The sequence below is a fragment of the Octopus bimaculoides genome, chromosome 21, assembly GCF_046866305.1.
Source record: "Octopus bimaculoides isolate indiv1 chromosome 21, ASM4686630v1, whole genome shotgun sequence".
Taxonomy (NCBI): domain Eukaryota; kingdom Metazoa; phylum Mollusca; class Cephalopoda; order Octopoda; family Octopodidae; genus Octopus; species Octopus bimaculoides.
Genome location: NC_142948.1, coordinates 8,869,519 through 8,895,753, shown reverse-complemented (window position 1 = coordinate 8,895,753; position 26,235 = coordinate 8,869,519). Strand labels below are relative to the sequence as shown.

General features: G+C 37.8%; 1 long non-coding RNA gene across 1 annotated transcript in view; it reads left to right on the top strand.

Moving 5' to 3' along the window:
* The window catches only part of LOC106869450 (uncharacterized), a 135,169-nt gene extending 109,984 nt beyond the window's left edge, over nucleotides 1-25,185 (top strand). Inside the window, exon 3 of the long non-coding RNA XR_016237829.1 lies at nucleotides 24,693-25,185. This is a non-coding gene — a long non-coding RNA (uncharacterized LOC106869450). The remainder of the gene's footprint in view (nucleotides 1-24,692) is intronic.
* The last annotated feature ends 1,050 nt before the right edge of the window (nucleotides 25,186-26,235 follow it).

The window sequence follows — 26,235 nt, the reverse complement described above, 5'->3', positions numbered from 1 at the left end:
ACGGAATTTTTAAAACCATTTCTGACATGTGCGTTCTGTTAAGCCATCAACACCATAAACTTCACATATCTCTTCGTGAGCCTCAGCAGCTTTCTTACCTTTAAGGAAATAAAAAAAAGCAAAATATGGTGAAAATGTTCGTTTTTGCATTCTATGTTAAAGTTGACAACTGTAAAGAAACTTACGCGTAGTTTGCTTCTAAAGTAGGCTAAAAGTAACAGCTATGAAAGGTCAAAAATAAAACAATCATAACATTGACAGAAGACATTCAAAGAAATCGTAACTCAATCTATTTGCAAAAAACGAAATTACTTTCTTGCCAACCCAATATATATATATATATATATATATATATATATATATATATATATATATATATGTATGTATCAGTGGCGAAGGGTGACTAAGAAACTAAGGCATGCAGCCCAACCACTCCTCACTGAGGTTGGGTGGGGGGATTTCCGAGTGTTTCATCCTCCCCCGTGTTCCGTGTAAAGTTTAGTATTATATGCTTTGAAATATGGACAGTCTGAAAATGAAAATATTTTCCACGCTACGATGCACCGTTTTGAGGTATTTAGTAAGACACGAGTAACGTACATATAACTTTGGAAATCACCTTCGAACGATTTCATCCAGTAGGGGTCATTCAAGCCGTCGACTTTGAGGAGTAAGTTGAAATTCTTTTTAAAGAAAATTCGACATTCACGAACTCTTGAAGCTGATTGAGAGAGTGCCAAATTAAGTGAATGTGTATAACAAGGTACAAATTTTGTCAGTGATGCAGCTTTTCTGTCTTTACTGATATCGACATATCCCTTAAACTTTTCTTGAAACCTTTCCTTCTCATCAGCAAATCGCAAAACGTGTGACAGTTAAGATTTCATTCGAAGGTTTGTAGTCTCAACAAAAATTTCAGAAACAAATTGTTTCTTTTTTTTTTTTTTTTTTTTTGCGATTACACCTTTACTTGTAACAGTTTTACAATTAAATGATTTCATTTTGAATATCGCTTGAAAGTGATATTCGTTTTCAATATGAGTTGAAAGTTGAGAATCTTTAGTACAGGAGTCGGGGACCTTTTTGAACCAATTACCCCAGAATATACAGGGTGGCCCAAAAGTAGGTTTACAGTTATCACGTAGGTACTTCGAAATTCTTTTAAAACATTTTATTACATTTAAATTTTTATCTTACAATTTACTAAATTAGCCTAGAATAATGTTTTTTTTTATAATTAAAATCTAAACTGTTAATATATGAATGCAAAAGCGATAGTTGAATAACTGTAAACCTACTTTGGGGCCACCCTGTATTTATTTACGCCGATTTTACCCCCTTTATTTAAAAGGAATAAAATCAAAGTATTGAACTGCTATTTCTAAATTTCGGTATGTGGTAAAGCAATTTTTGTTGAACCCTAATTATAATTATGCTTCTAATTATAAAATTTTTGGATAAGTTTACCGATAATGGTTCTTTTAACATACCAAACTACTTGAAATTATTAGTTGTTAATTATTAATTTCCCCCTGTATCAATATATAGAATAAGTACTAGGCTTACAAAGAATAAGTCCTGGGGTCGATTTTCTCGACTAAAGGCGGTGCTCCAGCATGGCCAAAGTCAAATGACTGAAACAAGTAAAATAATAAAAGAGTGTATATATTTAGGTAAAGAAGGTTATGGCCTGTTCATAGGGTTACCCAGGGTTTCGCGTCCACAAAGCGCTTGGCTTTACATACGTCTCGTACTGCTCTATAACTTAGGATGTGCTTCTCTTTATGATTTACTGATGATATATATATATATATATATATATATATATATATATATATAATTTATTAATGAGGGTAGAAATTGATATTAATCAATGGTGGTCTAGCATATTTAAAAAAAATCCGAAGATTAAAATTATATTACATACAAAAATAAGAGGAATGACCAGCAAAAGTGGACTCCTATATGCTAGAAATAGATGCCTGGTCATTCCTCTTATTTTTGTGTATATATATATATATATATATATATATAGGGATTGATTTTATTTATGATTTATTTAATTTTTTCCCCAAATTAATGAGCTACAAGCTTAAAATCATACAGAATTTAAAATTAGAACACTTGGCTGTATTCGAACGCAACACTCCATGCATTTCAACCTCGTTTCTGTTGACACTACATTTCGTGTAATATGTCTCAGGATAAATTATTCAAATGTTTATCCGCAATAACATATTTCCTTCTTTTCCTTGTTTTTTTCTCTGAGCACGCATGCGTTGCGCTTTCAAGTCCTTGTTTACTCTCGTTAATTGCGATATTGGAGGGAAATTAAATTTGTCTTCTCGTTTCCCTCTCCCAAGAGAGGCATACCTTATCTAATTTACTCTAACCATCTTTATAACCTTTTAATAACTTAATTTACGATCTGCGAATAATTGCAAATATAATATTCATCTGTTGACGAACAATTTAGAATTTAACGACAAAGAATGTACGATCCTGATATAGCAGCCGCGTCGAAGTCTTGGACTTCCAGTTTTGCTTCTTATTACTTCCTATAGCTTCAGGTTAATCTTAACCCTTCTAGCTAAATATATCTGCGTGTCGGTATTACAATGGATATCTAAACTGCATCGGAATCATGGCTTTCCCGTAAGTATCTTTACCCTGCTTGCTAAATATAATAATTTATAACGCACCTGAAAAATCTACGGTTGTTGGAGATTAAAAAGTTTGCTTTGCAGCACCACGTGATTGCGGATTCACTACTTCGAGTCGTCTCGATTCTTAAACGTTACTAATTTCTCAACAATGTTATTGTTAGATTCATTTATTTTTTTTAAAATCTATGATCTTACCGTGTATATGTCTCGTAAATTTGTCTACTTATGTTTTTGTTTTATGATATCGATTAAGTGTCAGTGTTTTTTCGATTGCTACCAAAACTTCGTTGCAATCTCTGTTCATCAGAATTTTACCTCTTGTCTAAACACGTACAAAGCACTTTTGGCTAAATAATATAATTGAATATCAAAGTTTTACTGGATATCGAAACCACATCGAAATCTTTTATTCTTCAAAAGTTTAACTCTAGTTCTAACGTAGCGAGAACTCTTCCATATAATAAACGAGTGTCAGATTTTCACCGGATATCGAAACCGCATCGAAATCTTCATTCTTCAAAGGTTTTGCTAAATATAATAAACGATTGTCAGATTTTAACTCGACATCGAAATTACATCTTAACGTTTGTTTTTCCAGTGGGCTGACTAAATCGCTGGCACGCCGGACAAAGTGTTTAGCAGTATTATGTCCGGCTATACGTATTGAGTTCAAATTCCGCCGACGTCGATTTTACCTTTCATCATTTTGAGGTCGATAAAATGGGTACCACATGAACACTGGGGTCGATGCAATCGACGGCGGAGGTAAAGAATACGTACACCACCCGTTTTCGGCGTAACAAAAACCCCAATTCCTAACCCTAAACACTGGGTGTGCGTATTCTTTACCTTCGCTCAATCGACTTACCCACTATCCGTTGTGCCAAAATTTGAAACTAAACATGCCCGTCTTTACATTCTGAGTTCAAATTCATTCTGCCAAGGTCGACTTCACCTTTCATCTTTTCGGGGTCGATGAAACAAGTACCAATCGGTTACTGGGCTTGACGTAATCGACTTTGCCCCCTTCCTCCAAAACTTCAGGTTTTGTGTCTATAATAGAAACGACAATGATAAAAGAGGGCGAAAGGCGGCGAGCTGCAGAATCTTCAGTGTTGGGAATCATAAGGACGGTTATCCGGTTTCCCGGGGATATAATTGTTCAAATGCTCGATGCTCAGCTGCAGTGTAACCAGGAAATTTTGAGAGGAGGGGACAAGTCGTTTACATCGATAACAGTACCTGACCGGTACTTTATTTTATCGATCCCAAAGGAATGGAAAGCAAAAATTACTTCGGCAGGATTTGATCTCAGAACACAAAGAGCCGGAGGTAATGCCACTGAGCATTTTGTCCGACGAGCTAACGACGGGCTTTTTTCAGTTTCTGTTGACCAAATCCACTTACAAGGTTTTGGTCGGCGCGAGGCTACAGTAGAAGAGACTTTCCCAAGGTGCCACGCATTGAGACTGAACCCGGAGTCATGTGGTTGTGAATCAAGCTTCTTACCACACAGCCACGCTTTTCTGTTCCTTTTACATTCTAAGTTCGAAGTCTTCTAAGATCGATATTAACTTTTATACTTCCGGGGTTTCGATAAAAGAAAAAAAGTAGCATTGAAATATTGGTTTCGATTTGATTGATTGACTGATCGGTTGATTACCCTCCCCGCCGCCCGCCGCACCTCAACACATCCCTACCACCACCACCACCACCTCGCCCCCCCATCACCCCTCATTTGCCAAATCTTTGGAGCTTTTGTCCCCGTCTTTGATATCATTATTGAAATATAAACCTATAAGGATGATGGAAGTCGCCAAATAACTGAGCGGAAGATTAAAAGTAAATTTTTGGCTTTAATTAAACTTTGATAATCGATTTTGGATAATTAACGATCAAATATTGAGTGTATTCATTTTTCACTTTATTGTGTCCTTAACGGGGAGGTGGTGATGGTAGTAGTAGTGGTGGTGTTAGTAATAGCGGTGGTGGTGATGGTGGCAGTAGTAGTAATGTTTAACCCTGGGTCAGCTCTGATTTAGCAGAGATATGATCAAAGGCGGTCCAACCGTGATCGTTACATCATATTACCATATGTAGCGCATCCAAATTCTTCAATATGTCCTTCATTTTTTTATGGCAGTGTATTGTGGAGGGGGCTTGGCTACCCTTTTTAGTGGCAGTTAGAGTGGCGGTGGTTGTAATTGTGATGGTGGGTGTGGCGGTGGTGATTGTGATAGTAATAATCCCTTCTAATATAGGTACAAGGCCTGAAATGTTGCGGGTAGGGGCTATTCGATTACATCGACCCCAGTGCTCAACAGATTCTTAATTTATCGATTCCAAGAGAGTGAAAGGCAAAGTCAAAAGAAAAAAAAATTAATCTAGAAAATCGAACTCAAAATTTTCCTGATAAGCAAGCGGTCATATTTTGTTCACTTTCTTTTTTAATATGAATCGACCCTCGTCTGCGTGTGTATAGATCATGGTATATCTATGCCCGTAGACATGTGTGGGTACGTGCCCTACATACACACACACACACACACACACACACACACACACACACACACACACACACACACACACACACACACACACACACACACACACACACACACACACACACACACACACACACACACAAGTTTCTCTGTGTATGTGTATACAGTGACGCATTCGAGGGTTTCGTTTATTTATCAGTTGACTTCTTTAGAAAAAATTAATTCAGTTCAGTTAAGAAACATGGGTAAGCGAGGTGTTGAAAGTCACGCTATAATTTGCGAAAAAGTTATCTGTGCACAGGGTATGCATTGCCACTCCGATGCCTTTATTTTTTTCATTTTTTTTCGTCGACCCCCGAAAAGGTGAAAGCTAAAGTTGACCTCGGTGGTGTTTGTCCTCTAAACGCTCTCAGCAAGAACAAACATTGTCTTTAACGACATTACCGTTTCGCCGCCAACTATGAACGGATAATATTCCACAATATTTACCCCAAGCTATTTTCTTACCTTATGATGTTGAGTAGAGGATGGAGCTCCTAGACAGGCACTGAACGTGTTGCTCCAGCATGGCTTGGGCCATGATGACTAAACCACAATAAGGGACTACGTATGGTTGTTCATGCTATTACTGCTGCCGTTGTTGCTGCTGTTGCCATTACTCTTTTACTCTTTTACTTGTTTCAGTCATTTGACTGTGGCCATGCTGGAGCACTGCCTTTTAGTCGAGCTAATCGATCCCAGGACTTATTCTTTGTAAGCCTAGTACTTATTCTATCGGTCTCTTTAGCCGAACCGTTAAGTTACGGGGACGTAAACACACCAGCATCGGTTGTCAAGCGATGTGGGTGGGGGACAAACACAGACACACAAACATATACATACACATACATATATATATATACGACGGGCTTCTTTCAGTTTCCGTCTACCAAATCCACTCACAAGGCTTTGGTCGGCCCGATGCTGTAGTAGAAGACACTTACCCATGATGCCACGCAGTGGGACTGAACCCGGAACCATGTGGTTCGTAAGGAAGCTACTTACCACACAGTTGCTAATGCTGTTGTTGCTAATGTTACTACTGCTGCTGTTGTTGCTAATACTGATGCTGCCGCTGTTGCTGCTGCTGCCTTTGTCGCTGCGATTGCAGCTGCTGCTGTTGTTTTCAAGCTGCTGGTGATGCTGCTGCCTTTGTTTCTGTTGTTACTGTTGAGGATAATTGCTACCCGACATCTTCACAAGGACAGAAACTTGGGTGGAGGATGTTAATCGATTAAATCCATACAGTACTTGATTGGTACTTTATTTTATCGATAACGGAGGGATGAAAAGCAAAGTTAACCTTCACAATATTTGAACTCAGAACATAAAGAAACGCAACAAATATTACAAAGCATTTTATCCGACACTAAGAATTCTGCCAATCCGCCGGGGAGGAGTTTGTCGATTAAATCAACCCCATTTGGTGACTGGTACATTATGTTTTCTTTTATATCGACCTTGGAGAGATGAAAAAACAACGATAACATAGGCGAGATTTGAACTCAAAACAGAGCCATACCAAAACATTCCAACACATTTTTGTCCAACGCTCAAACGATTCTACTATTTAGGACTTGATCGAGCAGAGTTAAAATCGAAGGCTGTCCAGCCATGAGCATCACTTCGTATTTTATATATATATACATATATACTTTTATATATATATATAATTAAAACTGCAAAATCATCTTTAAAAAGCTGTTATGTGACATTTTTCCAGTTTTAATAATAGATCGAGCATATTACTCTACCTTCAGTATTCGAGTACTATTTTTCTACCTTGTTTTGCATTTTTGTGCTTTGTGTGGGGGGTGGGGGGCTTGGCTGTGCAGTAAGAAGCTTGCTTTCCAAACACATTGTTCCGGGTTCAGTATCAATAAAAGGCAAAGTTGGTTTTGGCAAGACTTAAACAAAGAATGCAAAGAGCCGAAATAAAGGACGCCAAATATATGTTGTCTGATGCGCTAACAATTCTGCCAGCTCACTACCATAATAATAATGATGATGATGATGTCAAAATTTGGCGCAAGGCCAGCAATTACAGGAGAGAGGCAAGTCGATTACATCGATCCCCAGTGCTCAATTGGTACTTATTTTATCGACCTTGAAGGGATGAAAGACAAAGTCGACCTTAGTGGAAATTGAACTAAGAATATAAGACGGACGAAATACCGCTACGCAATTTGAATAATAATAATTATAATAATCGTTTATATTATTCGTTCTGCAAAATTCTTGATGTGAATTCGTGTGTTGAAACAGATATTGTTGTATTTGGGGATGGTCATGTTGCTAGTTTAGTCAATGAAAACACACGCACTATATATAAAGTGCGTGTGTTTTCATTCGCTAAACTGGCAACATGACCGACCCCAGATACCACAATAGTTATAATAATCCTTTCTGCTAACAGGTACAAGGCTCGAAAATTGGCGGGAGGGGAACAATCGATTATATCGAACACAGTGCTTAACTTGTATATAATTTATCGACCCAGAAAGGATGAAAGGCAAACTCGACCGCGGCAGAAATTTGAACTCGGAACGTAAAGATGGATGAAATACCACTAAAAATACCGCTTAATATTCTGACCGGCGTGCTGACGGTTCTGCCGCCTTGTGGCCTTAAATAAATGACGATACAAATTTTAAAACATTATCGTAATTATGTTTCAAAAAACATTTCGTTTTCCAAAGATATATAATGCATATGACGTATGTAATATAATGCATGCAATAAATATGCATGTATACAGTATGCTGCATATATATATATATATATATATATATATCGTATACAGTATATAAAATTTAGTTACTGTATGTATGTATTATGATCCTAGAGAATAACTGTAGGACTGCATTGAATATGAAATAGCGTAGCAGAATTTGCTGGTTGCTTCTTTTTCTTCATTCATTGGTTACTGAATTCTTGGAATTTCAAATAAACGAGACAGCATGATTCCCAGATGTGCCCGATGGAATAATATGACTTCGACATTCATTCAAGAATTTACGCTCAAGGCTTAAGCTAATGCTTTGGTACCGATGCATGCAGTTGCGTAGAGAATTATAGATGCGCATGTATATATATGATAGTGTGTGTGTATTCCTATATATATAGAGCTGTATATATGTGGGTATATACATTCATATATATAAAGTGTTATATGTATTATGCATGTATGTGGGCGTATGTATATATATATATATATATATATATATATATATATATATATATATATAAAGAGAGAGAGAGAGCTAAATGTGTGTATTTATATATATGAAGTGGTATATGTGTATATATATACACACACATTCATATTCATAGATAAATAGAGAGGTATGTGTTCATATACATAAAGAAAGCTGTATATTATATGTATATGTAGGTGTATGTATATGTATTCATGTATATATATACTCATATTTCTGTATATTATATATATATATATATATATATATATATATATATATATATATATATATGCAGATGTGAATAGAAGCGTATAATTCTGAATATACACATGAATGTATGTGTGTATGTAGATATATACGCACACACACACGTACTGTCATATACATGTGTGTGAGTGTAATATTATATATATTATATTGATTCACTTAGAATTTTCGCATTAAATCATTGAATAAAATTGAATTCCCTCCTCAAGGAATCCGACTGTGCTTTAACAATAAGAAGAAAGCGAAACAGCAGTAGTTTAGTGCACAACAGAAACATACAAGGATATCATAGCGAATGTGTGTGTATATGTGTGCGTGCACACACGCGTATATATATATATATATATATATATATATGTACGTACGTATGTGTGTGTGTAATTTGTCATATAGAAGATATTTTATTACGTACGAGCTTAAATGAAATGAACAAAGAGAAAACAACATAGTACTCAATATAGAAAGTAGACTGTTCTTTATTGAAAGCAGAAAAATTTTACAATACATTACTCCGAGTTTCTCGTTTGTGCCCTTCGGATGATAGAGATATACAGAAGAAGGTGTGTTTGTGTGTAGGCAGATATACACATATATGTAAACATATGCATAGGTATGTATGTATATATATATATATATATATATATACAATTAAACCTTGGGAGAGGCATTATGCCAGTAATAAACACACGCACTGGTTCAGTCCTTTATTAATTTATATAGTTTTTTGTTAAATTATTTCATTGCACTCTTGCAATCTCTTCAGTAACTTGTCTCTCCACTTCCATTTATTTTGAATATATGATCTGGCGTTGTTTTGGCGTTGTTTCGAAACTGTTTGGTATGAGCATGTGTGTGTGTGTGTGTGTGTGTGTGTGTGTGTGTGTGTGTGCAAGCTCGTATGTGTGCACGCTCATATGTGTGCACGCACTTATGTGTTCGTGCTTATATGTAAGTATGTGCGTCCATATGTGTGTTTGTAACAATTTCGTTTATATCAGATCAGATAGAGACTTTTTAATTTATATATATTACGTACTCATACACACGAGGAGATACCTAAAAGTAAACGAAAACGTTCTCTGTGGGACAAGCCCGTTATAGTTCAGGCTTCCGCCGCTAGAAGCCACTTGATGCAAACCTCAGGCATCAGTCTGCCGACCGCTGTCGTCGAGTGGAGTCGTACTGTCACGTGGTGCGTTTTCGTTTTGCAGTGCTTCTCCCCTGTTCGTCGATCTTTGCGATGACTGAAACGAAGAAATGGCGTGCTTCTTTGAAATTCTGTTTTCCGCTGAGGAAAACGGCAGCCGAAGCAGCTGTCACGCTTCAAACAGCTTACAAGGACGCTGCCATGAGCAAAATGCAAGTTTACGAACGAATGAAATCATCCTGAAAATCCATGAACTGATTTTGGAGGACCGTCACCGAATAGTTGATGGACTTTTTGATATGACTGGTGTGTCCTGGAACTCCTGCCAACGAATTTTGAGCGAGGAATTGCAAATGAAGAGTCGCAGCAAAACTTGTGCCTCGCTTGTTCACAGAAGATCAAAAGCAGTCACGGTTGAATGCATGTCGGGAACTGAAAGAACAACTGGAAATTGTTCCGGACTTTTTTTCGAAGGACATCACTGGTGATGAAATCTGGTGCTACGGAATTTGCAGATGTGGAAGAAGTGAAGAAAAAACGATGAAGGTGTTAAAAAACATCACTTCGCAAGAGTTCCAGGACCGCTTCGAATCATGGAAAACGTGTCTGGGTCGATGCATTGCTTCAAATGGAAAACGCTTCGAAGGCGATAAAAGTTTTAACATGTAAAACTAAATGAACAAAATAACATTGCAAAATTCCGGCTTCTTTTGTATACCCGCTTCTAGTGTGTATGTTTATTCTAATACGCTCTTGCACACTAGAATGTGAAAGGTATTGGCTGCGCGATTTTCTCTTGCTGTTGATAATTTGTATAGAAATACAATCTGAGCTCCAAGTGACGCCAGGGACGCAGTGTTTCGGTGTGATTTCACCTCTTCGGTAGTAGACACACCATCGATCATTTGGAACTGGCCTGGAACCCTTCTTCTTATAGGAAACAACAAACAATACATTTGCCAAGCTGGAATTAATCCAGTATAAAATACGTGTTAAAAATTAATGTACACACCGTAATATTACTCTGATTTTTTTCTTCTTTTAACGGTACGTAGTGTTATTGGTGGTGCTTGATGTTTTGCTGTAGATCAGAGGTTTTCAACCAGACTCTACATATCCCCTAGGGATCAATATAAGACTTTGCTGTTAAAAATTTATCTGCAATAAAACAGTTGCACTTCTACAAGACACAAAATATTTTAACAATGATCTTCTAAAATAATTCCTAATAATATTTAATTCTAAGAATATTTAATTCTTAAAAAGATGCTTTTTTTATATAATAAAAGATAAATAAATGCGCCCTTTTTAAAGCCTAGCCAGGCTCATGGGTCTGGTTTCCCGGTTTCAATGGCGTATGTGTTCCTCAGCTGGACGGGACTCCAGTCCATCGCAGCGTTACTCCTATTTGCCAGCTGAGTGGACTGGAGTAACATGAAATGAAGTGTTTTGCTCAAGAACACAACGCGTCGCCCGGTCCAGGAATCGAAACCACAATCTTACGATCATGGTGCTTACACCCTAACCACTAAGCCACGCGCCTCCACTTTTTTTTATATACACAACGAATGTAAATGGAATGTAAAAGCCGAGTAAAATGGAAATCAAAGGGCTCCAACGACAAAAGAGGGATTGAGTACCACTGCTGCCGTCTGACATTGATATCGCTGGTAATGGCGCTCGTGTCAGTGGTGTAGCAGTAGACTCTAGTTGGTGGTGGCGGCGGCGGCAGTGGTGGTGGTGCTAGTAGAGGTTCGTATTGATGTGGTGATGGTGGTGGCGGGGGTATTGATGTTATAGGTGGTGGTGGTGGTGGTGGTGGTGGTAGTTGGTTTTGATGTTGTTGATAGTAGTTATGGTGGTGGTTCAGGTTGTGGTGGTTATAATATTAGTAATTGATGTCGGTGGTGGTAGTAGATTATAGTAGTTACAGTGGGGGTGGGGGTGGTATTAGTATTAGTGGTGGTGGTTCAGGTTGTAGTGGTTGTAATATCAGTAACAGTCGGGGAATGATGGTGGTGGCGTTTCGGAAGCTGACTCGTATCGATGTTGATGACGGTGGTGATGGTGATGGTGATGATGATTGTAGTGGAATTGAGTATGGTGTTGGTGGCGAAGACGATGTAGTGATGCTGTGCTGTACTTCGTTTTGATTTTGGTTGTCGTGGTGATGGTAGTGGTGGTAGTGGTGGTGGTGGTGGTGGCTGCGGAGGCGTATGATGACGCAATCAATTTTCTGACCTTCATAATAACTGGATTTAATTAGAGCTGCTTTACTTTGATGTAATTGCTTAGAAAATCGTTTACTGATGCTACTGTTGATGATGATGATGATGATGATGATGATGACATTGATGGCGATAATGGTGCTGCTGCTGATGATGATGATGATAATAATGGTATTGTTGATGTTGATGATGATGATGATGATGACATTGACGATGATAATGGTGCTGCTGCTGCTGATAATAATGGTACTGTTGATGTTGATGATGTTGCTGTTATTGATGATGATGACGACGACGACGACATTGATGTTGCTGGTGATGGTGCTGCTGTTCTTGTTGCTGCAGATGATGATGATATTTGTCGTCGTTATTGTCTTGATGATGGTGGTGATGATGATGAAGTGTGTGTTGTCGCTTTATTTTGTTTGTGTTATTGCTGCTGCCACCGTTGCTCATGATGTTTAGCCACTGTTCATTCTCAATCAAAACAATCTATGATCGAACATTAATCCAGCCGTGACCGTCCTATATATTTTCCACAGAGAATCAAGAAGCATTTTCTCCAATGCGTTTTGTCCTTAAACTGTGATCTGAAGAAGATTTTTCTTGCTAATCTTAGCAAGTCGAGCGGTCAGGTAAAAGCTCACCTGTTGCTTCGTTGCGTTCTTGTTGAGATAGCGTTGGTGGCACTGAAGAATGTCTAAAACTCAATGGGAGAATCGGTAGAGCATCTTGTGATGTCTGACAGCAACGCCTGTGATCACTCTGATGCCAGGTAAGCATCGGTGCTGGCGACATGCAAGCCTCGCATACACAGACAACTGCTTGTCATTTTATTCCTGCCCCAAGACATCGACATACTACGCAGTTGCCCGAGCGGAGAAGGGATAAGAGTCTAGGACCCTAATACTAATCTGTGTATGCAGTAGCTTGTTATCAAGAGATAATTACTATAACCCCAAGATATTGCTTTACTCGAGATTTTATAAACCTTTTGGTTTTCCCCAAAAGAAAATCTTACCCACGTCTGCGCACATACGTGAAAAGGCATGTTACCCTTAATCGATAAAACCCCTAAATACCATTTTCCATATTTTCCCATAAACCGTCATCGGTCTACAACTGAATGAAATCCTCTATGTGCCGTTGCCGGATTATCTATCGTTCTTACAGTCTTTCAATCTGACGCAGACCAGAGGAGCAACTAGTTGGACAGTGTGCTCACGTGGTAGACTGATTAGTTGTGGTCATCAGCACCTAGTCGGAATTTGAACTCAGAACATTAGCAGCTAGGACAGATACAGAAAAACCATCTTATCCACCTCTCTACAACATTTAAATCCTGATATTCTATAAGTCCTCAACACCCTCTGGTCTGGCTTAGGTTTGTCATGGGTTCTAAGACAAGTGAGGCTAGATTTTAACGCGGTTTTTCCTGGTGTTTAAGAGCGTGAGATTACAACACTCCCCACAAAACAGGACACTTCATTTACAGCTAAGAACAACGTGAAATGGAACAATGCATTGCTCGGACCAGGAATCGAGACCAGGATCTTACGATTGTGAGACCACCGCCTAAGCCATTAGGCCACGCGCCTTCGCCCCCAACCACTGGATTTTCAAAGACTAAAACGTGAAATTGGTCTCCTCGGGATTTGAACTCGGTGCACAGAGAGAAGCATTGCATTCTATTGGGCACTCTAATTACTCTGCAAATCAATCTACCAACCAGCGTCTTTAAATTTCGTTGCACTTCTGCGGCCCGTTGGCTCACACAATTCTAGGTGGAGTGGAATTATATCAGCGACCACATGGTTGACGAAACTTTTTGACACTTCATAATAGACAGTACTATGAAGAAATGAACGAAAAATGAATGTCATAGTTTCTATTACCTTTCTGCGGCCCAGGGACCTGCACAATTCTAGGAGGAGCGAAATTATATCAGTGACCCCATGGACGACAAACCTTTTTGGCATTTCACAGTAGACAATATCTTTTATTTTCTGCTTGTTTGTCATCCGACTGCGGCCACACTGGAGCACCGCCTTGAAGAATTTGAGTTAAACGAATCGACTCTCAGTACTTTTCAAAGTCTGGTACTTATTTTATCGGTCTCTTTTGCCGAACCTCTAATTACGGGGGCATAAACACACCAACGTCGGTTGTCAAGTGGTGGTGGGAACAACATACACACACATACATAGATATGATGCCTGTACATCTATATATACATACATATATATATATATATATATATATATATATATATATATATATATATATTATTTTGCTTAAAAGAGTTCCAACACTGTCTGTTTTTTATGTTTTATTTATATTCCTGCAGAACTAATGTGGGGTATAGAATATGGAATATACAATATATAATATAAAATAAAATAAAAATGGATACAAGCATACAAACATATATAAATGTACGCACACATATATATATGCATACATACACGCACATATACATACATGCATATATATATGTGTTCTTATTGGCCAACATTTCGCCCCAAAAAGATATAACAGTCTTCTTATTATATCGGCGAACGGGCCATATCTGCAGCGCGTTGCTGTCATTGTTAACGTTGTAATTGCTATTATCGTTGTCTTCATTATCATGGTCGCTGTTGTTGTTATGGTAATACTGTTGCTATTATTGTTGTTGTTACCATCTACGATGACATCGTCAACATTATTGTTGTTGTTATTGTCTTATCAGCAGCAAAAGGGGAAAGAGATTTTTTGTTGTTGTTGTGATTTATTGTATGTTTAGTTACTCTTGTTTGTTTGTTTGGTGAGGTGGGGGATTATGGAGAGCAGTAACAGGTGGAGGTGAAAAGAAATGAATAAAAAGGGAGAGAGACGAGAAACAGGGCGATAATGAGAAAGTGGGGAGAGTGGCAGATTAGGAAAGATGGGAGAGAAAGAGATGTATCGGGAGACAGATGGATGGATTCAGTGATACAAGGATTAATGAGAAAGAATTGATGGATTTAAGGTGGAATAGATTTGAGAGGAACACAGTACGTTTTATAGAGAGAGGGAGAGGAGGGAAGAGGTATAGACAGAGGAATTTTTATGTATAGTCAGAGGAAGTTCTACATATATATATATATATATATATATATATATAGAGAGAGAGAGAGAGAGAGAGAGAGAGAGAGAGAGACGAATAGCCAAGAGAGCGAGGAATACATATATATAAAGAGAAAGAGAGAGAGAGAGAGAGAGAGAGAGAGAGTGAGAGAGAGATAGAGAGAAGGTGAGAGAGGAAAGAAGATAACTGTCTGGCTTAAAATTTATTGAATAAAAAACATTGGATGAAGAGACCAAAAGAGAACTTGAATATCAGGAGGATAATGAGTGTGTTAGATAGAATAGAAGTTGTACGGGTAGAGTGTGAGAGAGAATGGGAAAACAGAGAATAGTTGTGAGTATGAGAGAAAGAGACAGACAGACAGACAGAAAAACAGAGGAGTTTTAGGGAAAATCAAAATGAAGAAAGCGGCGTCATGGAGGCGTCAGCATGGCTGTGTGGTTAAGGAGCTCGATTCGCAACCGGTTAGTTTCCGGGTCGGTCTCACTGCGTGGAATCTTGGACGGATTTTTTTCTGCTATAAACCCCTGTGTCTTTCAAAGCCTTGGGAATGGATGTGATGGACGAAAATTGTGTGGAAGCCCGTGTGGAAGCCCGTGTGGAAGCCCGTGTGGAAGCCCGTGTGGAAGCGGGATGTTATGAAGAAAACATGAAATAGAGGCGTCAGCGTGGCTATGTGGTTAAAGAGCTCGATTCACAACCAGTTGGTTTCTGGTTCAGTCCCACGGCGTGGCAGCTTGGACGGATGTCTTCTTCTATAAACCCCTGGATCGACCAAAGCCTTGGGAGTGGATGTGATGGACGGAAACTGTATGGAAGCCTGTCATGTGTATACTGTAGAGTGTCTTTGTTTGTCCCCCACCACCGCTTGACAACGGGAGTTGTTTTACGTCGTCATAACTTAGCGGTTCGACAAAAGAGTCCGATAGAATTAGTGTCAGACTTAAAAATAAGTACTCGGTCGATATATTCGGCTAAAACCTTTCAAGGTGGTGCCCCAGCATGGCCGCAGTCGAAGGCCTGAAACAAATGAAAGATAAAAGTTTGGGTAATTAAATGGGAAGAGAAATATGCGAACAAGAAAGCAATGAAAGAGAGAGAGAGAGTGAGAGAAAGAAAGGTGAGACTGACATAGGCAGAGGGAGAAAGAAAGGGGGGACTGATATAGACAGAGGGAGAGAGAAGGGAGTCGAAACTGTGCAGGAAAATTTCATTAAGAGAGACTTGGCTGAGAGAAAAAAGCGGAAAAAAATTTATGAAGAATTATAAGAGAAAATTAATAAAACCTTTATGAATAAAGTCTATAGTGTAATGTAATGAAGCAAGAAAGAAAGAGAGAGAGGGGGAGGGAGAGAGAGAGGGAGAGAGATAGGGGAGAGAGGGTGAGAGAGAGAGGAACCGAAGAAAAAATTGGAGAAATAGAGAGAGTAAGCAAGAATGTAAAAAGAAGCACTGGAGATGAATAAAATAAGAGGATAAGAACAGATATGAGAGAATGTGTGTTTGTGTGCGTGTGTGTGCATGTGCGTGTGTGTGTGTGTGCGTGTGTGTGTGTGAGAGAGAATATTATGTAGATAGATAGAGAGAGAGAGGATAGATAGACTAGATAGTCAAGACGGACAGACAAATAGAGAGAGAGGTTAGAGAGCCAGGCTTGATGGATAGATAGACAGACAGACAGGTTAGATTGCGAGAGAGTATTGTGGAGTTGAATGGATAGAATGATGGGTGAACAGGTAGATGGCTAGGTGAGTAGATTACTAGAATGAGAGAGAGAGAGACAGGGAGAAGGGATAGTAAGTATCTCTTCAAAGAAAGTTAGATAGATCAAGTATGAAAGATGACGAATAGAACGAGTAGGAGATAAAGACAATGGCAAGGACGCACACAGACAATATGTCTAGATAGATAGATAGATAGAGACAAGGAAAACGTAGCTGTAAAGAAATACAAATGGAGAAATTATAAGAAGAAAAACGAGAGATCAGCAATATGTGATAGGGAGGAGAAAGAGTTCAAGAAAATATGAGAAAGCGGGAGAGATTGATGAACGAAACGTATGGAAGAGAGAGAGAGGAGGAGAGAGAAAATTTTAAGAGGATGAGATAGGAGGAGGCGGAAAGTGTAGGAAAGGGGGAGAGCTGTGAAAAATCTCAGAAAATTTATATGTTTATGAGAGAGAGAGTGGAGGTGAATGTTAGACAAGGCGTGAGAGGTAGGGAGAAAGACCCAGTGATCTAGAAAGCGTTCAATTTCCTGCAATTGAAGCGCCATTAACAAGTAGGTTCTATCGTCTGCCAAGAGAATCATGGGAAATGAATGGCTTTTTAGGAAAAATAAAAATGCCAGACAAAAGACAAAAATATAAATCAGAAATAAAGAAGTAAAGATGTGGATATTTTTGTTTTGGGTTCTTTTTCTTTTTTTTTTGTGTGTGTGGATATAAATTGTAATGTTAATAGCGATTTTACTAGCGAGAGTATAAAGGAGAGAAAGAGGGAGAGATAGGAAGAAAGGAGGGGTGATAAAAAGGAGAGAGGAAGAGGGTGCAAACGCGAGTAAAAGTGATGGAGAGGGAGTTAGTACGATGACTTGGAGAAGCAGAACGGGATTGTATATATGGTTGATGTGTATGTGTGCCTGCATGAGTGCGTCATACACACTTATGTATCAATATGTACACACACACATACATACATATATATATATATATACGTGTAAATGTATATATATATTTACATGCGTGCATGTATGCGTAAACACATATCTGTGTGTATGTGTCTCTATGTATATATATATATATATATGTGTAGATGGATGGATGGACAAACATACATACCTACAGATAATGTAAAAATAAATTCGTCTTGAACAACAAAGCTATTTCTTTATGTAGCAAGCTTAGCAGAAAACAGTCCAGACATTTACAGGCATTTATGGTACGGAATAAATATTCTGTACTTAACAGAATATTTGTAATGAATTTATATTGATTGCTCTAGACCAATTAACACTGGTAATGAAAGCTTTGTTTCACATACACAGTTATATGGGAACACTATCAGATCTTTACTCCAGACCAATGATATATATATATATATATATATATATATATATATATATATATATAACGTGAGATGAATTAAATTAATGAATTCAACGGGATACATCGTCTGCAAGTAGTTGGGTTCAGCATATTATTCTCCATTTTCTAATTGTTATATATATGTATATATATATATATATAAACAGTTTGATTCGCCTACATGTGACTTTAAAGTTTCACGGGACTCTAACAGAAACCTGTCCCTTTCAGGCTTTGATTATTGAATGGAAGCCCTGTTGAGTGCCTTTTTTTTTTTTCATTCGTTTGTGCACTGACATTATAATTGACAAAAACAATTATAATAATAATAATTATAAAGCTGAAGTGAAGACGAAAGTATATAGTGCGTGGCAAAAAATATGACCATCCCCTCGGGAATAAATGATGAATTTTTCCCTTATGAAGTTTTTTATCACGCTAGCTACTTGATAAATTTTTGTAAAAGAATTCGTCCTATTATTGAATATATATATATATATATATATATATATATATATATATATATATATATATATATATACTTTTGCTATTTACACCACCTGTCCTCGTCTGTTGTTATTATTTGTATATTCTCCCATATATATATATATATATATATATATATATATATATATATATATAAAATTTATTAATGAGGGTAGAAATTGATATTAATCAATTAAAACCAGTGGTCTAGCATATTAAAAAATCCGAAGATTAAAATTATATTACATACAAAAATAAGAGGAACGACCAGCAAAAGTGGACTCCTATATGCTAGAAATAGATGCCGAATCATCTAATCACGAAAAAAATATGTTCTCAGTAACAATTCAGCGACACAACAGACTGTAAAAGGGCAAGACGAATGAAAAAATACTAAATATTATTTTAATCTTCGGATTTTTTTAATATGCTAGACCACTGGTTTTAATTGATTAATATCAATTTCTACCCTCATTAATAAATTTTAAATAATGATATTCTCAAACCGGTAAATTAGCTGCAAAAATTTGTTAAATGCAGAATTATTTCCGGACTTAGTGCGCCAGATTGAAGATATTTGAAAGGATACACTGAATGTAATATGTAGAACTCTACACGTGCTTCCTTTCGGGTGGACGTCGTGTGTCTAGTTCTGGAAATTATATTTTAAATCGACAGACTACGCTGATGATCCTGCAAATATTTACTTATGTAAGTTTTAACAGGTGAAACCATGGTACGTAGGTTAATCGTTTTTTTATTTAGTATTTTTCATTTATCTTGCCCTTTTACAGTCTGTTGTGTCGCTGAATTTTTACTGAGAACATATTTTTTTCGTGGTTAGATGATTCGGCATCTATTTCTAGCACATAGGAGTCCACTTTTGCTGGTCATTCCTCTTATTTTTGTATGTTATATATATATATATATATATATATATATTAGTAAAAATGAATTTCGTTGAAGAGATTTTCCCCATGTGGTGAGTTGCAGCGAAAAAATATATAATACAAGGAAAATACATACAATTTATATATTTTTAATATATTTCAGAGGATAGACTATTACAATAATTGACCGGTTTCGCGTTTCGCTAATCACGACATTGAAACTGGTGAAAATATTGCGATTTCGTATTTTCTTAGGAAGTTTTAGTCCATGCTGCTTGCATGAATTTGTTTGCAAATGAATCAGCTTACCGAAAACAAATACAAAACGATAAGCATTGGATCAGAGAATTCTGGAATAAAATGTGGGATTGTTTTTGTTGTTGTTTTTTTTACAACAGGGAAGATTAAGAAAAGTTTAAAGACGTCCATAGTATTTTTTTTACTTGACCCACTTATTTTACTGAAGAAATCACCCCCGCTAAGTTACTGGGACGCCAACACACCAACATAAGTTGCCAAATGATGGTGGAGACACACACGCACGCACGCACGCACGCACGCACGCTAGATAGATAGATAGATAGATAGATAGATATGACTGGCTTCTTTCAGTTTCCGTCAACCAAATCCACTCAAAAGGCTTTGGTCGGCCCGAGGCTATAGTAGAAGGCACTTGCAGTTCTGTAAATCCTCCTCTTTTGATACTAAATTTCTATTGGAATACGCTGACTTTGCTTCAATTAATTTTGAAAAAGATTCTTTTGTCTATCAATCATTGGACAGGAGCCAAGCTCGAGCCACCACCTTGAAAAGCTGAGTCGAACAAACTTGTTTTTAAGTCTGGTACTTATTTTACCAGTCCTTTGCTGAACTGCGAAGGTATAGGGACGTAAACAAACCAGTATCGGTTGTCAAGCGTTGGTTGCACACGTACACACAACGTACTTCCACACAGTATCCGTCTACCTAATTCGGTCATAACGCATTTGTCCAATGTGCCACACAGTAGGACCGAACCCGTAGCCATGTAGTTAAGAAGTGATTTCCTTAACCACGTGTGACGCCTGCGCTAATGAAGAATTTAGTGAAACAACTTTGTTGTCTTCCAATCTTCAATCCGTATTTATAAAGCATTTAATTTAATTTAAAGATTTACAGATAATCTACAGCAAAGTCTGATCTGATCTTGTTTTGCAGATATATTCTTTCGTTTCTATATGGCTTCTCTTCCACCGATTCATTCCTCATCTGTCTCTGATTGTCGAATGCTTTCTCGCATCTTGCTTTGGCGACCTCTTTTGCTCATGTTGTTCGTTTCCTAATACCTTACTATTGGCCAGAACAGCAGTTGTCCAATATCTACCTGTATATTACTTCAGTCTGTGGAGGCGCAATGGCCTAGTGGTTAGGGTAGCGGACTCGCGGTCATAGGATCGCGGTTTCGATTCCCAGACCGGGCGTTGTGAGTGTTTATTGAGTGAAAACACCTAAAGCTCCACGAGGCTCCGGCAGGGGGATGGTGGCGAACCCTGCTGTACTCTTTCCCCACAACTTTCTCTCACTCTTACTTCCTGTTTCTGTTGTGCCTGTATTTCAAAGGGCCAGCCTTGTCACACTGTGTCACGCTGAATATCCCCGAGAACTACGTTAAAGGTACACGTGTCTGTGGAGTACTCAGCTACTTGCACGTTAATCTCACGGGCAGGCTGTTCCGTTGATTGGATCAACTGGAACCCTCGACGTCGTAAGCGACGGAGTGCCAACATTACTTCAGTCAAATACTACATTGCTAGAGTTGTCATTCTGTCTAATCCATTGATTCTAGACCGAGGTCCATATTTTCGTTGTTAAAATTTATCTGCAATAAATTAGATACATTTTCACAATACACAAAATATTTTAGCAAGTTTTTCATACAATTCTTCATAATATGCAGTTATAAAAATATATATAGTCCACCAGAGTAAAATAGGAATCTAAGGCGTCCATAAGAAAAAAAGAATGGTCGGAAACTACTGATCTAATCCATTATTTTATCGTGGGGGTTTCATATCCAGACAACGACTATACCCAGAAAATGGCATGCGTCCTGTTCACTCTTTCTCTCTCTCTCTCTCTAAACGTCTCTCTCTGAGTGTCTCTCTGTCTCTAAGCGTCTCTCTCTCTAAGTATCTCTCTCTTTAAGCGTCTCTCTCTTGGTCTCTCTCTAGGTGTCTCTCTCTCTCTCTCTCTCTCTCTCTCTAGGTGTCTCTCTCTCTCTCTCTCTAGGTGTCTCTCTCTCTAGGTGTCTCTTTCTCTCTCTCTAGGTGTCTCTCTCTCTCTCTCTCTCTAAGTATCTCTCTCTAAGTGTCTCTCCCTCTGTCTCTCTCTCTGTCTCTCTCTCACTCTCTCAGTGTCTGTCTCTCTCTCTCTGTCTCAGTGTCTCTCTCTCCTTCTCTCTCTCTCTCTCTCTCTCAATATCTCTCTCTCTCAATGTCTCTCTCGCTCTCTCTCCATCTCTTTCTCTCTCTCCCTCCCTCCCTCCCTATTTCTATGTTCCACAACCTCAAAACGAGAATTACTGTGAATCTTCCTCGTTTGTTCAGGTTTGTGTGTATACATGCATGCATCTATGTGTATTAGCGTATGTGTATCTGCATATGCGTATGTATGTATGTATGTATGTATGTAAGCATGCATGCATGTATGTATGTATGTATGTATGTATGTATACGTATGTCTGTGAATGTGCTTGTCTTGGTTTTTGCAGCAACGTGCAACATGAATGTATGGATATATGGCTGTATATCACACTATATATATATGTGTGTGTGTGTGTGTGTGTGTGTGTGTGTGTGTGTATGAGGATACATATATGGATGTATAAATAAATGGACGTATTTAGTATTGAAGATACTATCTAGGGAGTGACGGAAATGCAAAACAAAAGACAAAAAAAACACAAAGAAATTGAAGAAGGATTCAAAGAAAATATGGAAGATAACTGAAAAAAGCTGCAAAACTTTAATTAAGTAAATATCTTTATCACATTTTTGAGAAGAAAAAATAATTACTACTACATACAGATATATATATATATATATATATATATATATATATATATATATATATATATATATATTAAAAAGAACAAATACATTTTCAAAGAAAAATTTCAAAGAATAACATTTTCAAGAAAACTTCCTCAAAATTTTATTTTGAAGAGAAGAGACGAAGAAAATAAATAAATATATTGTGATTGTTGTCGTTGTTTGTAGATTAATGGAGAGGAGAAAAAAGGAGGTGAGGAGGCTAGGGGGGTTCGTGGAACCGGGGTTGTGGTGGCTGGCGGAGGAGTGACAGTTTTGGTGGTGTGGTGTGGTGTGGTGTGGTCTAGTCAGGTGATGGTGGTGGTGGTGGTGGTGGTGGTTATACTCTGGTGATCTTGTATCAACGTTAAAAATCAGCAGCAGCGGTAGCAGCAGCAACATACTAATTATTCCCATCTTTGGCGTTGTCGTCGTCATCATCATTGCCACCATCGCCATCATTCTCATCATCATCATCATCATCAACACAAGCACCATCATCATCATCACAAGCACCATCGTCATCATCATCACAAGCACCATCATCATCATCACAAGCACCATCGTCATCATCATCACAAGCACCATCATCATCATCATCACAAGCACCATCATCATCATTATCATCATCATCACAAGCACCATCATCATCATCACAAGCACCATCATCATCATCACAAGCACCATCATCATCATCACAAGCACCATCATCATCATCACAAGCACCATCATCATCATCATCATCACAAGCACCATCATCATCATCACAAGCACCATCATCATCATCATCACAAGCACCATCATCATCATCATCACAAGCACCATCGTCATCATCATCACAAGCACCATCATCATCATTATCATCATCATCACAAGCACCATCATCATCATCACAAGCACCATCATCATCATCATCACAAGCACCATCATCATCATCATCATCACAAGCACCATCATCATCATCATCATCCGCACAAGCACCATTATCAACGTCAACAACTTCGCCGTTATCTTCATATTAATTTAAAACAAAATCGTTGGAATAAAGGACAAAAGCTTTACTATATTTACGGCTCTTTACGTTCCGAGTTCAAATCCTCCGAAATCAACCATATTTCTGATTCCCCCGGGGCAGTCGATAACATACAGAAGTTGTATAATTACCCACCTCCTTCAAAATTTGCTGGAATTCTGCCTAAATTACGAACAGCGAGTTCGCTTTGCGACCTCGTGGTTTCTGGTTCAATCTCACAGCGTGGCACCAAGAGCAAGTCCTTCCTACAATAGCCCCGGGCCGACCAATGTCGTGTGAGAGAATTTGATAGACAGAAATTGCGTGGAAGTCCGTCGTGCATATGTGTGTATGTGTATATTCTTCTATTATTATTAAAGCAGCGAGATGGCAGAAACGTTAGCACGCTGGACGAAATGCTTAGCGGTATTTCATTTGTCGCTACGTTCTGAGTTCAAACTCCACCAAGACCGACTTTGCCTTTCATTCTTTCGTGGTCGATTAAATAAGCCCCAAATACACACTGGGGTCTATATAATTGACTTAATCCCTTCCTCACAAATTTCAGGCCTTGTGCCTACAATGGAAAAGATTATTAAGTCGGCAGGCTGGCAGAATCGTTAGCACGCTGGACGAAATGCTTAACGGCATTTCGTCCGTCTTTACGTTCTGAGTTCAAATTCCGCCGAGGTCGACTTTACGTTTTACTCTTTCGGGATCGATAAATTAAGTACTAGTGAAAAAGGAATCGATGAAATCGACTAGTCCCCTCCCCTAAAATTCAGTCCTTGTGCCTATAGTAGAAAGGTTTTTTTTTAATTAGTATGTAACGTTTCTGAAGCAGCAGGTCTATGATCAAAATGCACCCCATCTTTATTTGAGTCAATATAACTGTGACAATATTATCTAGCATGTTTTTATATATATATATATTTCAAGAACGGCAATCTACATTTTGAGAGTCAGAGATTTTAACTTCTATTTCTTGCAGGTCGAACGACCACTTGGATTATCCATCGTTGACACCACATGACAAAGGTAGGTTGATCTTCTCTCACTTCAGATTATTTATTACAGCTACTTAATTGCTAATTAACTTTATTATTTATTTATTCTTTTTCTTTTGTTTTTCGTTTTTGATTTTCTTTTTATTTTAACCCCTGGTCAACACTGATCATTAAGATCTGGACGCACTTGTTTCGTTTTCCATTTTTCTCTTTTCTTCAACTTCGTTTCGTTCTTCATCAATTTCTCCTCTCTCTTTTTCCACTACTCTTCCTTCAACTTCTGTTTTTTTTTCTTCTTCTTTTCTTATCCATCTTCTGCTCTTTCACCTTCTCAGATGCTTCTGTTCCCGCTTCCTCCTCTGCATGTGCATGTTTGTATGAATATATTATGTATATTCCAACATGGTGACTTGACAAACTGCGTAATTATCAATGCGGGATTCAACCAGCTATGTTAGAGTAACACACACTTTTCGTAGTATTGAGTATTATTTCTCTCATTTGTTACTACTACTGACTACAAAAATTTTTTCCGTTATTTATATCTTTTGTGCTTGATTTTCACCAAATTCCGTTATATATTTTTCAATGAGTTTTGTGTTGTAACTTTGAATATATTAAATGAGTATTTTCTTTAAAAGAATCCGCTTTTAACAACCTGTGACATACGTTCCATATAACGTATAATATACATGCACACACACCCATACACATATATTTTGCTCATATAGGATTCATGTATAAATGTGAATGTGTATGGGTATAAATGTACGTATATAAAACAAAATAAAAAGATAAATCGGTCTTTCTCTTTTTGAGCCACCATAAACGTCTACCTAAAGGAGTTAATGTGTTTATCAGCGTCAATTATCTGCGTTATTACATGTATGATTCTCAGTAACTTTCTTACATCTTACGATCTATAACTGTGAATCATAATTCTTCCCCTACCTGGCTATACTATTTTTGATTGTCTGTTTGTTTCATGATGCCTCCATTTTGCTCATTTTATATATCGGTCCCTTTAACTATAACTTCGCGTGTGTAAGGATCAATCGATTACTCGACAAGTCATCGTTTCACTCTGTTTTAAATATTGTCTGATGAGCGTGAGAACTGCATAATGCCTCGTGTAATTCAAAACATCGCATGATACTTATATTGAATAAATATTCTCAGCGAAACAATTCTCACAAAATTTGTTCGTTTATATTTCCCTCTCTCTCTTTCTCTCTCTCTATCTCTCTCTCTCTTTCTCTCTCTCTTTCTCTCTCTCTATCTCTCTCTCTCTCTCTCTCTCTTTCTCTGTCTCTTCTCTCTCTCTCTCTCTTATAGTCAAATCAAGTAAACGAACAATAGAATTAACAATAACAAACAACAAGAGGACGCCCGATAGATCGCTAGCCACTACACATTCTTTATTTTCTCTCCTTGTTTCTTTCTGTGGAAGAGGGTAGGCTCGAAACGTTAAAGAGTTTTTTCACTTCCCGAGCGTTAAACTAATACATCTGTTTGTTGTCTACATAA